This window comes from Haemorhous mexicanus, chromosome 18 (assembly GCF_027477595.1).
Source record: "Haemorhous mexicanus isolate bHaeMex1 chromosome 18, bHaeMex1.pri, whole genome shotgun sequence".
Classification (NCBI taxonomy): Eukaryota; Metazoa; Chordata; class Aves; order Passeriformes; family Fringillidae; genus Haemorhous; species Haemorhous mexicanus.
In genome coordinates, this window is record NC_082358.1 from 15,748,317 (window position 1) to 15,761,126 (window position 12,810).

At 36.6% G+C, this 12,810-nt stretch overlaps 1 long non-coding RNA gene across 6 annotated transcripts in view; it reads right to left on the reverse strand.

The window, feature by feature from the left end:
• Positions 1–12,810, reverse strand: part of LOC132335815 (uncharacterized) — a 48,216-nt gene that overhangs the window by 14,538 nt on the left and 20,868 nt on the right. For 4 of the 6 annotated variants that reach the window (XR_009488739.1, XR_009488734.1, XR_009488736.1 and 1 more), the window contains exon 3: positions 12,341–12,414. This is a non-coding gene — a long non-coding RNA (uncharacterized LOC132335815). The remainder of the gene's footprint in view (positions 1–12,340; positions 12,415–12,810) is intronic. The other 2 variants (XR_009488738.1, XR_009488737.1) reach the window with 1 other exon arrangement.

Consider the following 12,810-nt stretch of genomic DNA (forward strand, 5'->3'; position numbering starts at 1 on the left):
TTTTTCAGCTTGGGTTCCAGAAGAAATGGTTACAGCACAAGCAGTAATGCAACATAGTAAAGAAACGGACTCACAGTAACAAACATTTTACACATCTGTTGGTTTGATACAACCAAAATACTATTATAATCAGAGAGTAGATTTTAAAAAGGAAAAAGCCTGAAAAAATACTCCTGAAAGGTGACACAGATTCCTGGGCCCACTCCCCAGATTTCAGAGAGCTCAAAATTTAAAAGAAATTTTAATTAAAGCCCAAAACAAAACAGAAAATAGATGGCAAAACCAAATCAGAGTATGTGATTTGTTTTCTCCAATGCTCTCATTTCTTTCCTTCCTTACTCAGATGGTACAAATAACAGGATTTGAGAATTTGTTTTACATTCAATATGTACAGCCATTCCAAAGACAAGGATTAAGCCAGGAGTCGGAAGTATCTGTGCAGAATCTCTCATTACCGTAAGAATCAGTCAGTCCAATCATTTTCAGTACAAGAAAACACTGTCAGGCTGAGCAACAGTACAGGACAGAAGATCAGGGACATGTAATGAGCTGAGAAAATTCTGAAAGCAAAGTAAAAGCCAAAGGTATTCCCAAGAATACTTCAGGAAAGTTAGTAGACCCAAACATCAAGTTCTGCAACAAGTTTCTGTACAACAGACAGGTGCCTTCTGTTGGTTTCCTGTTTTCATTTGACCCTTTGTAAGAGCCATTCAGGGCCTGTTATTTAATGTAAAAAGCAATTCTAAGCACAGAACTTTGACTAAATGAGCAGATGGTGACCTTATCCCTGATTCTAGTTCACCAGGCCTTATGCATCTGGCTTTCACATTAAAATTTAATCAAGATGACCATACAGATGTAGAACAAAGTGGTTTCCAACTACCACAAAGCAAACAAGGAATGTGTCTAAACTGGGCAGCTTTGAATGGCTGAAAACAAAATAGCTTGTGACTTGTTCTTAACAGGCTTGTTCAAATGTCAGAACTAAATAAAAATTCTCTCTAGCAGTTTATTATGCATAAAAGTAGTAGTATCACATTCTCCGTTTATAGAAACATACATTTCTTCTTATTCCCTCTGGCATTCTTCAAATAATAGTATTAAGATTTGTATTGATACATCCTGAAGACAATAAAATTTTCAGTCTTTAGCTTTTAAGAATTAATCTTCTGACAAAACAATCAAATTTAAAAGAGAAAAATGGCTACCTGGCCATAAGGTCCACTAGCTCGAGCAGATACAAGGTGAGCTGGCAAGAGCACTACACACCTTACAAGATCAGATCAGTCTGATACAGAGAAGTGCAGTCAGCCTACAACAGAGTTCACAAAAATGGACAACTCTTGACTGGTCCAGTGCTATATTACACAGATGGCACCTCTGCAAAATCGTCATCTTCCATGAGAAACAAATTAATATCCTCCATCCTATTTATCAGAACACACACACATGCATACACATTTCCCATGTGGGACTCCCAGGAGAGGAGCAGGTGGAACCCAGATCTGCTTCCTTGCCAAACACCAGAGACAGACAAGTAGGTATTTCCATTGCTGGAAATTAACCATCAGCAAGTACCTTCATATTCTGATCACAGACAGGATAGCAAAAAAAATCTTGGAAAAGTGGAGAAATAATTAAGAACAGCAATGGAAATTAAATGGATGATAGCTATGTATGACATGTAGGCCAAATTAATTGTACAAAAGAGCCCCATAAATCAGCCAACGTACTTTAAAATGTCACACTTTTGCAAAAAAGTGCAACCATACTTCTGGTTTCCCTAAAGGCTAATACTACCTGCAAGACAGGCAAAATAATTATTCTGGGCTTTTTAGAGCTGCTAAGACCTCAGCTGGAATGCAATATCTACTCCATCCAAAAAAATATCAAGAAACACAAGAGGAACATGGAGAGAATGGAGAGGAGAACAAGAATGACCAGAACAAGGACCTACTACAAAAGAGACTGAAATTAATTTTCTTCAATCTTAGGAAACCAAAGGGAAACATGCTAACAGCTCTTAAATCTGTGTGGGGAATGGATGGGCCTATTCTAACAGCAATCAAAATGAAACAAGGGGATGGGTTACTAAGTGGACATTGTGATGGTAGTTAAGTACAGGCCAAACAAACATATTGCAAAGGACAGTTAATCCTGGTTTGGAACTCAGGGAATGTTCTGATAGTCTCTCAGTGTACCTTTTGGCCCTATTTGTCTAGGAAACCACATACTAGAGAGTTACTAGGTCAGTATATATTCAATTAATATTTCATGAACCCACCTCAAGGTTACTTAAAGAGTTTGGGTTTTATTCCTCCCCTGCCTTTAGGGTATTTATTATGCTTGGTTAACCTAGTTTTTGAACCAGTGTTAAGTACTTGGCTTAAAGAGCTGGGCTTTTCATTTACCTTTCTTTAATTAAAATATCATTCTTGCACAATCCCTAATATGGACACCAATAAACTATATTTGAATCTTTTTACCAGTATGACAAACACTCTCTCCACTGGAGAGAGTGCTATTGAAATGTCAAGTAACGTGACACCCATACTGCTGCATCAACACCATGTGCTGATTTGATGTAATAATCTGTGTGTGTAAACAACCTGGTCTTTGGAAAGCATGAGAATCCCAAGATGGTACATGTAACCTTTGAACAGTAGAAGGCTTTTATGGTTTCAACCAGAGCCACATAACATTGTCCTGAAAATTCCAAACCATCTGTTCTTAACCAATGAACCAAATTTTTTCACAGCTGCCCCACACATAGTTTGCACATATTCTTTTTTTTTTTTTTTTTTTTTTTGTATTTTGAAATACCACCTGTACAGAGACTAAATGTGAGAATTGGAAACAGAAAAAAAAAAAAAATCCAATAGCCACAAACTACTCTCTAGACTTCTGGATGTAAACTGAATAAGTCCACAGACAACACATACATGTGGTAACCACAGCTGAAGATCTGATCTACAGTACTTGAGCTAGGTTCAAATAGGTTTATATTCATGTTTTGTGATTTAAAAAGATCTTAATATGTGAAAATTTTTCATGCCTGCTCTGATAGGCAGCTGAAATTTTTCTTAAACAAATATATTTTATTTATTTATTACAAGTGCAGTAGGTCAAATACAGAGATTCAATACCCATAGACTAGGAAAATACTCGTGAGTCTAGAAATTTTAAGTAAGATAGTTTTTTTTGAACTGTCCTTCTATTAAATGCTGCCTCAGGGAAGTCTAAGAAGGCACAGTCATTAATCCAAAATTAAATTGACCATGGTATGATTTGCATCCTATAATATAATGTGATAGAAGTGAAATGCTGAAAAGACACAAATATTTAAATGTTAAGAATTTCCAATTAAAAGGTAGTCTGTAAACCTGCAAAGTCCAGTAAACAAAAAGGATTAAGATTGGCAGTGCTCTCAGTGACCTAATTTACATGTGAAAGATCTCAAATTCTGCTTAATTACACTGCAAACAAAACCCTGAATATCTGGGGTATGGATATTCATTTCTCAGAGAAATCTCTACCGTCTTTCTCTATTTGCTTAAAAGATACTTCATCTCACTGGTATTCACCGATCTGCAGAAAACATCCAGCTAAAATATACCAATAAAAGTGTAACAAATACTGATGCAAAAATTGTTTTAGTAGGAGTATTTTATTAATTTCAAGATCATTTAGCAAAATATTCTGCTTATCTCTCCCTCTGCTGGATGGTCCTGTGAATCCCCTAAGCTTTCTACCTTTAATTCATAATTTACAAAGAAATAAATAGAAATTCATGAAATCTATGCACATTTTGGAAAAAGAAATCTTCAGTCATGCATTCCTTCCTTTAAACTTCTTTTTATCTCCTCCTTCAGTATCTGTTATCACTCAGGTTACAGACGAAAGAATCAAGCTGTAACTGAGATCACATTCCCACACTCCCCATCAGTAAGACTCCCTCCTATCACAGCCTCCAGAAGGATTGTGATTTTCAGTGAGGTGTCTGGCACCATTCACTAGACAAGGAGGTTCAAAATTACCTTCTTTCTTCTCCTACAGATCATATTACATTTAACACATGTACACAACCCTTTAATGTGCTTTCTAAAAGCATATTGGAATATTAAATTTTACAGCTCTAGATTTGTAAGAGTTTGTGTGTATTTAGTGTAAGAATCTGGCAAAAGAAGGATAGCTGTTGCTCCTCTTCCTTTGGTTATTGATTTCCCCCATGGCATTTTTTCCTACTTTGTTCCAGACTGGTTTGCTTTCTGGTTTTCACTTCCAAGGGGTGTTCATGTAGACTCCAGGTATAAAGGACACCATGAATTAAAGTGAACAAAATCTACTTGTTAGCAACCTAAAAAAAAAAATCTGCTCCTTTATTAATTCAAGGCAAATCCACAACAAACAACAGCTGAATTTAATAGCTCGGTAAAAAATAATGCAACTCAAATAATATTCACTACTATATGTTTCCTAAAATTATATATGCACATTCAATTTGTTCTTCTGGACTTCTGCTGTGAGACAGAACTGAATGATTAAAGTTCCCCTATAAATCCATCTATTGACAGGGCAAGTCACTTCAGCAACAGCTACTCAGAGATTCACACCCAGTCTTCCAGCCTTTTCAAACAAACTCACATAAACTGAGATTCCTAAACAGACACCCAGGATTCTCATGGATGTGTGGAGTGTTCCCCAATTTCAGCAGGGTTTTATAAGTACTTTGAACATTTAATATACAACTTCACATAGGGACTTAGGATCCTCTGTTGGAAATTATATAACTTTCCCAGTTAATTTTTAATTAGTTGCATGCAGTACCCGCTTTTGGCCAACATCAGTTAAGTTTCTTCTCAGACATTTTTATTTGGATCATTAAATCATCCCAACCTAAAGTTTGTTAAAACTAACCCTGACAAGCTTCAATAAACAAAACCAAAGGGATTTGAAGATTGGGCATCTGGGATTTTTAATGTAGGGTACTTCAAGGACATTGGCATGAAGATACAAAGGAGATTAAGGCCTGGAAAGCTGGAGTTTCATCATCTGAGCAAGAGATAAAGACTAAAGAATGTGGACCAGATTAGCATGAAGAGTGAGAAATCAATAACAAATAGGGGACAGAACACTAACTAATGAAGAGAGTTAAGCAACTTAGAACCAATGAACATTAATTTCTTTGTTTGCTAAAATTATATAGAGAAGTAAAAAAGTCTTGTATTGGGGTCTGTGTGGAGGCCAGAACTTTGTCAGCTACATACACACACTTCTTAGCCAAGAATAAAGTACTGTCTTACTCCCTAACACTAAAAAGGCAAAGAGTCTTATTTATCCCAAATATTTCAAGGATTTCAGTAACACCTCCATATATTAAAACATCCAAATTTGCCTATTCTCCCAACTTAACAGCTTTCCCTAGGTCAAAATTGACTGCAAATCATTCAAATTTATTAATACAAAGCATTGAGTTTGATGTTTTACATATTTCTGTTCTAGTACCTGGTGCAGGATGACAGGACATATGAATACATGTTTACCCTCAACCTACATATGCACCCTCAACCCGCATATGAACAGGAAGAACTTCTGGTACTGCAAATTATTTGAAATGCTTTTTAACCTTTCTTGGTATTGACAGAATTTCCTTTGGGAGTGGAACAAACCCTGTCATAAGTTATATTTTCTATTCAGCACAGTAGATCTCATCCAGTCTGGCAAAGGTTCTTCTCTGGAAATTAATTTCATGTTTTATTCATCCCAGAATTCTTTAAAGCTCCAAATCAAAATGGCACTTTGTGCATTGCAAACCACATTATGAACAGCCAGTACCACAAATAAAAGTGCTTTTTGCATAGCAATCAGACTGCCTCTTTTCAGAGAAAATGAATCTAGCTCTGTATTTATCTCACTAATTGCACTCATAGCATTACAAATTATCCCCCGCCTCCCGTTTACATTATTCAAAACGCAGTCTCTCTATGTTACTAAACCAAAAGCAAGCCATACGTCTCCCCCTGAGACCCAGAAAACACATCATTTGAACTGCTGATTTATATGAACTAGATTTATCAGGAAAAACCTTTAGATAACATAATTGATAAGAGAATAATCACCTGAGAGCATGTGTGTGCTGTAAATGCACTGCTTAGAAGAAAAGTGGACAGCTGATCCAGCACACTGCTGAATTTATGCCTCTCTGAAAATTATAAATGTGAAGAGCCAGTGTCTTACCTGAGTTCAGTTAAACTCAAGAGATAATGTAACATCCGAATGGAAAGCACTGAGCACTTTCACAGCTTCCCCCCCCAGGTGCCCTCAAAGCTCTAACAGGTTTATGGGTAAGGTTAGTCAGTTTTCATTGTTCTCCTGCACAAATGAAAACCAAAAATCTTCCATAAAGAGTTACATAAATGTGTGCTCCAACTAGTAGGAAAAATGCATTGCACAAAGAGTTACAATTCAGGGGCCAGAATCTGCTGTTCTTATTTAGGCCCAGCTCCCACTGATGTCAATGGGTTCTTTTGCTCGAAGCTGTACTGAGTAAACACCGAGAGACTGAACCGCCAGTTGAAATGATGGAGCTTAGAAAGTAGTGGGGATCAAGGTGGCAACTGACTCTATAATAACCAAGGCAAGCTACAGTGGAAAAGAATATAAATTTTCTCTAGGGCAGAAGCTGCTGTGTGGGACTGCTAATTTAAAGGTAAATACTCTCACTGCAGTTTGATTCTCCTTGTATGAACTACTGAATTTTTGTGATCATTAATCTACCAAATTCCATGTTTTCCTTCTCAAAAATTTTTTAGAAAATTCTTGTAAATAATGAATGATATACTGTACTAGGTAAATATTATCCAGTCTAGCTTTGAGAAAACGATCTAAACTAATCAGCATCTGACAGATGTTCCTCTTCTTTCCTTAATAATGATCATGTATATTTCATAGATATAACATATATACCAGGTTAAGACTGTATTCAAAAAGCACAAAATGGCAACAAAAAAGGTTTGTCCCTTTACATTTCCTTCTATTGCCCTACTTAATTTTATTTATTGTATTTATTTGACACCCTGATAGTCAAATGCCTTTATTTGTTAGTTATGCTCCTCATTTATCCTGAGTAATATAATTTTTTTTTCCTGGTAAAGTGAGGAGGAGATATGTACTCCATGGGCCTTAAGAGCACCTCCATGTTGTATCATCTCCACCTCTTGGCTTGAATTTTGTTGGCGGTGAGCGTGATCAGAACTACACTGGAAGTCTGCAGCCAAGCAGTTTTGGTATTGCACTGTAGCTACAAGAAAAACAGCCAGGCTGAAGGCTTGAATTATGATCTTGTCCCTTCCCCTTCTGCCTTCCACGGCCAACTTTTTCTGAATGTCCTTTCGAAAACCTGGCATCATAACAGAGGCAAAAGAGTGGAAAGAATGATGTTCAGAATCTCTTGGATGCACTACTTCGGTTGATCACATTCACAGTGAGCAAACAGCCAAAAAGTTTATCCTTGAGGTTCTCAAGAAGAGAAATACCCTCATATCTCCTTATTCTTTTTTCTTCCCTTTTCCTTTCTTCCTTTCTTTCTTTCTCTCTTCTTTTTAGCAAGTTAAGGTGTGTTTTGTCTTTATATTTGGTTTTGTAGGGAGATGGATTATGAGAAATCATAATTAGGCGAGGATTTTTTGCTGGTTCAACTCAACCTGAGCCTTTGCATTTTAGCAGCAGGAAGCATTATGAATCGAAAGCAAAATATATATGATTTCTCTGCAATGAAGAACCTCCCCCCTTTAAAGAGAGGTTCTATGAAAAGAAACTTTGTTAAATAGCTACATAGAAACACTTCCACAGATAGCAAAAGACTTTTGTACAATTAGCCCACTCACCTTCAGAGGATTTATATTTTGCTGGAAAATATGGTCTACTGTAACTACTTTCTTCACTTTCCTACACATACAAAAAAAGGACACAGGAGGATTTGATCTTGCAATCAAATATGCAGGGATTTTATCCATAATGAGCTATGTGTGGCATGAATAAAACATTTGTTTGTAATTTTCTGCGAACAGACCTTCGTATTTACAAAGTTGTTGGTTATGCATAACTTTATTTGTAAGTATGTTACAGCCTGGCAGAGTTTGTAACACTATTGTTTTTCAATTGATTTTGTCTACTTTGTGACGTACATGGTTCGTTATTGTTTCCTCCAAGCTGGAAATAAATAACTAGTCTTTTTCTTAACTGCCTATATATATGAAGTTTTTCCCAGGATCTGACACAAACAAAGGTCTATTTACATGAAGGTATAATGAAATATAAAAAGGAAAAACTATCTAAGTGCAGTTGAACTGAATGCATTTGAGTAACTACCCTTGAATGCAGCTTCACAGTGTTTACTTAGCTTCATCCTTTAACTAATGTTGTTTTTCTACCCTAAGAAATAGCAAGAAGCATTATGTTCCTGCAGTATAATACAAGGGTCACCAGTTTTTCTCTCATGTAGGAATTACCTCCTCCTCTCAACTCATACTTCATAACCGTTTCAGACATTGTGACTCACTATAACTCTAAAAGAAAAACGACAATAACAAGGATAAATGCTTCTGCTAGCAGTAATTTGAAGTGAAGCGTGTACTTGAACACTTGCTTGTGTAGAATCTTCAAGCAACTCCTACAAAAACAGACTTCCCAGACAACCCTGGTCATTTTGTTTCCACCAATAGGTATGTACACACTAATACCATCAGGATGTTCCATTTAAAAAATTCTGCTTTGGGCTTGAGCTGTCCCTTCAGGATAAAAATATTAGCTGCCTATTGTTTATGTATCTGCTTGACAACTGTACCCATGATGATGGAATTCTGCCAAAGTGTTGTGTTTTATGCAAATACTTGCTTTGAAGTGCTTCAGGTTTACTGAATGAACAAATAATATGTTTGTGTAAAACACTCAGGGAAAATGTCCACAACCCATCAGCATATAATTGCAGTTTGCCTTTGGATTCACACAGTCTATCAACAAATCTTGTTTTAAATGTTCAGAGGCTCTTCCATTTTAACTGGCTTTCCTGGCAGAAACAGTTCTGATAAATCAGTTTCTCTTGCAGTACGTAATATTGACTCAATAAAAATTCAATAGAAAAATGAATAAATCTCAACCATATAGAAGCAGGAACTGGAGTAGGATTAGGCTTCTGTTCTCTATAGCTCCTGTAAGAGATAATGGAGGGACTATCTCTCTCTTTTGACTATGTAGGAATCAAAGAGAGACTAGTCTCCCAACCTGGGGTTTTAAATCACATGTGAAAGGTTAAGCTGTGTGAGAACAATCATATTACACATTTGCTTTCCCTCTCACTAAATTAACTGGGTAAGACATCTCCCTACTACCTTCTGTCACCTTCATGCACCAATAGCATGAGTCAGATCAGCAGTCATAAATCACCCTTTACTCTATTTGCTTAGGATCTCATTATTTAGTCACAGGATTAATATAATTACACTTGTTGCCATTAAGGTGCCATTCTTTCAAAGAGGTTTGAGAAAAGTGCTGGATAATGTTATGACCAAAAGATATGGAAGATTATGATCAGGATTACAGGCTTCCTTACCTAAATTTGTCGCTCAGCACAAACTGAGAGGAGAACAGTATCTGATTATCTTTTTAGGTTGTTTGTCTTCCACTAAAATGTCAGGAACTGGGCAAACCTAAAGTCTAGTGTACATCAGTTACAAAGTGATCTTTAAGGTGCCTTCCAACCCAAAGCATCCCATGACTCTGTTAAAAAGTTTGGCCAAATGCTGGAATCTTTTAATAACTAGAGGATGTGCCAAAGTGAGGATGAAGTATGTGCTCAGCCAATGTCAAAGAAAACAAGCTCTACCTCAGTTGGCAAAGATGCTGCACGTGCCAAGTTCATCTTACAAAGGTTTTCCTGGTCCTTGTCAAGCCCATAAGATAAAAGCATCATACAATATAAGGAAAATTAATTTAAAATCTATTTTTTTCAGCATTGTATGCAAGAGCCAAACATGGCAAAAAAACAAGAAGAAAGAGAAGGAATCTTCTTCCCTTTTAACCTTTTATACTGGAGTAATTTTACTTGGTTCTTATTCCATAGTCCCATTACTGGATTCTCTCAACTAGCTTTGAGTGCGGTCTTGAAACACAAGTTCCCATTCTTCAGAAAGATTAAACTTCTTCCCTGCCAAGCCTTGTATTGAATTTATCTCCCCCTTCATAGATGCAACACTAGCCTCAGTGTAAGATGATGAACTCGGCTGCTTAATTATTTTGATACAAACTCCCTCCCTGTCCATCAGATTTTCTCATTGACTTAACCTGCTCTAAGATATAATCAAATTATTCAAATAATTTGAAAAGCAATTATCATTAAATAAATTTTTTCCATTCATTATTCTAAACAGATCTGTTTAGACATAAACATAGACATGAACCACACTGTCTTTACATGAAGGAAGTGTTGCTTGGCTCTTTGTGTAATTTCTTCCTCAAAATATTTGCTCTCAAATAGGCTAATTGTTTTCCTCTACCCACATTGAGTCTGTTAGGAAGGTAAGTGCACAGCTAACCTTAATACACACTCTCCCACGGAAGAGAGTAATTTATCATCATAGGAACTATAGTATAGCCTGGGGATTTTAATAGTTTTACAGCCAAGTGACCTACATGTGACAAGGTAAAACTATAATCAGCCCAAGAAATCTTATATACACACAAGAAGCATGACTTCATCTGTTCAATGCATCCAGCTCCCTGTTTTGAGTGTAATGAGCAAATCAGGCATTTTAAAATATTTTAAAACCTGATTTAAATGTTTTGATGGAGACAAATGAAGTGTGAATTCACAACTGTTAATTTTGTTAAACAGTTGGCTAAAGCTTGAAAAGAACCATAGACCCCTGTGCAACAGAAGAAATAGATGGGTTAAAGTGAACAGTAGGTGGCAAAAGAAGATAATGACAGCAAGCCAAGTTTGATCGTAAGTCAGTTTGTATCTATATACTAGTTTTTAAAAGAGCTCCTCTACTTATATTAGCAGAAATAACTTACATGGCTTGTTTTCTCATGTTTAACCTCAAGACCTGGTCCCACTGTTTACTTGGAACTGAGATGCCATAGACTGCTAGAAGTGATAGAGCATGATCTGTATTTCCTTTGTCCCTTTGTAGTTACGAGAGTAAGACAAGCTGATAGCGGCTGCAGAAGTAAAGGCCCCTCTAGGTCAGTGTGAAGAATACTTATGTATCATTTACTTCCTGGGAAGGGTGAACACACCACATGAAAATAAACCAAACCGGCAGGTGAATTTCAAATGCCACTATTTAGGTGACTAAACTGGTTACAAGAACAGTTTCCTTTTTGTGTTTAAATTTCAACTGATTCTGTTCCTTCTCCCCTATTTTCTGATAATTTGTTCTGTATTAAATAACAAAAACCTTGGTAGCTTGGTGAGTGCTGCACCTCAGCAATGCCCTAGGCCCCCTCAAAAGTTATCTTTGGACAGCAGATAGTGACACAGTCGTTAATTTGGTCAGAAGAAAAAACAAAAGAGCAGCTAATACACTAAGCAGTCACTAACAGCAGTAATGTCCATTCCTGTGACTGCAGCAGGAATCACACGATAAATCATATTGGAATAAGCCATATTCAGTAGATTTATAATCCCAGTGATCTACTAGACTGCGAAGTACTGCTGGGTGAGTGGAATATGAAACTGCACAAAGTTTCATTTGACATCACATATGTAATGTACTGACCTATTTTCCTCTGGTGAGGAAAAGGTAAATTTAAAGGTAAGATCTCTTCTTCCTTTATTACATGAGTTCCAGCTAACTTAAAAAGCCATGTGACTTTGAAAGGATATATTCATCCTTGTATCACTTGTAAATAAATCATGGTCTCTAGATAAAAAGCAGAAAGGGGAAAGATTTCTCCCTTTCCCAGTCACTATGAGCCTCAAACAGTTTTCAGACGTGTCATATGGACAAACTGCAGTTGGTTGGAGGAACAGTGGTTTGTAAAGGTCCACGAAAATAGAGATGTGCAAAGGGATGGAAATACGGCAGGAAAATATTTTGTAGTTAATGTCTATGCAAACTTAGTCCATGGTCCTCCAAACAAGGAGCAGAAGGAACATCATATGGTTTATAACCATCACATGGTTAAATAATGCCTGCTCACTCAATAAATTGAAGTGATTCTAATGTTAGAGACAAGGAATGAAGTAGCTGTAGAGAATTACCAGTTTATCATTACTTATAACATTAATACAAGTACTAATTCATACAAGTATTCTTACACTACTTTGAACTCTTACCAAAATCCTAGGGGTACTACAAGCAGCCATCATGGCATTCTGGAATCTTCACTGAAGGATCAAAGAATCCTCTGCTGAAAAGGCAAGGAAGAAAAATGGTCTGTAGTCAGTTCTGTCTCATTTGCTTCAAATATTCTGTCTGCAATTCCCCTTCTCTGGAAGACAAAGTAGGAGGAATCTTCTCCCTGATCCTAGTGTGAATTTAGCTTGTGTGTTTGTGTCTCCATGGAGACAATGTAAACGCATCTGTTTTCTTTTTACGCTTCTAATGGAAGCATTCTACACAGAATTCATCATTGCACTGAACAAAAACATTATCTCAAGGCAGAAATGGAGATCATTCCTTACACAATGGAAAAGGGAACCTGTTTTAGTTCATTTCCATCAATGATCAATGTCATCAGAAGAACAGAGGAGTGTACAGCCATATCTTAAAGCTCAGGGTTTGTGTATCTTGATGCTTGAATAAT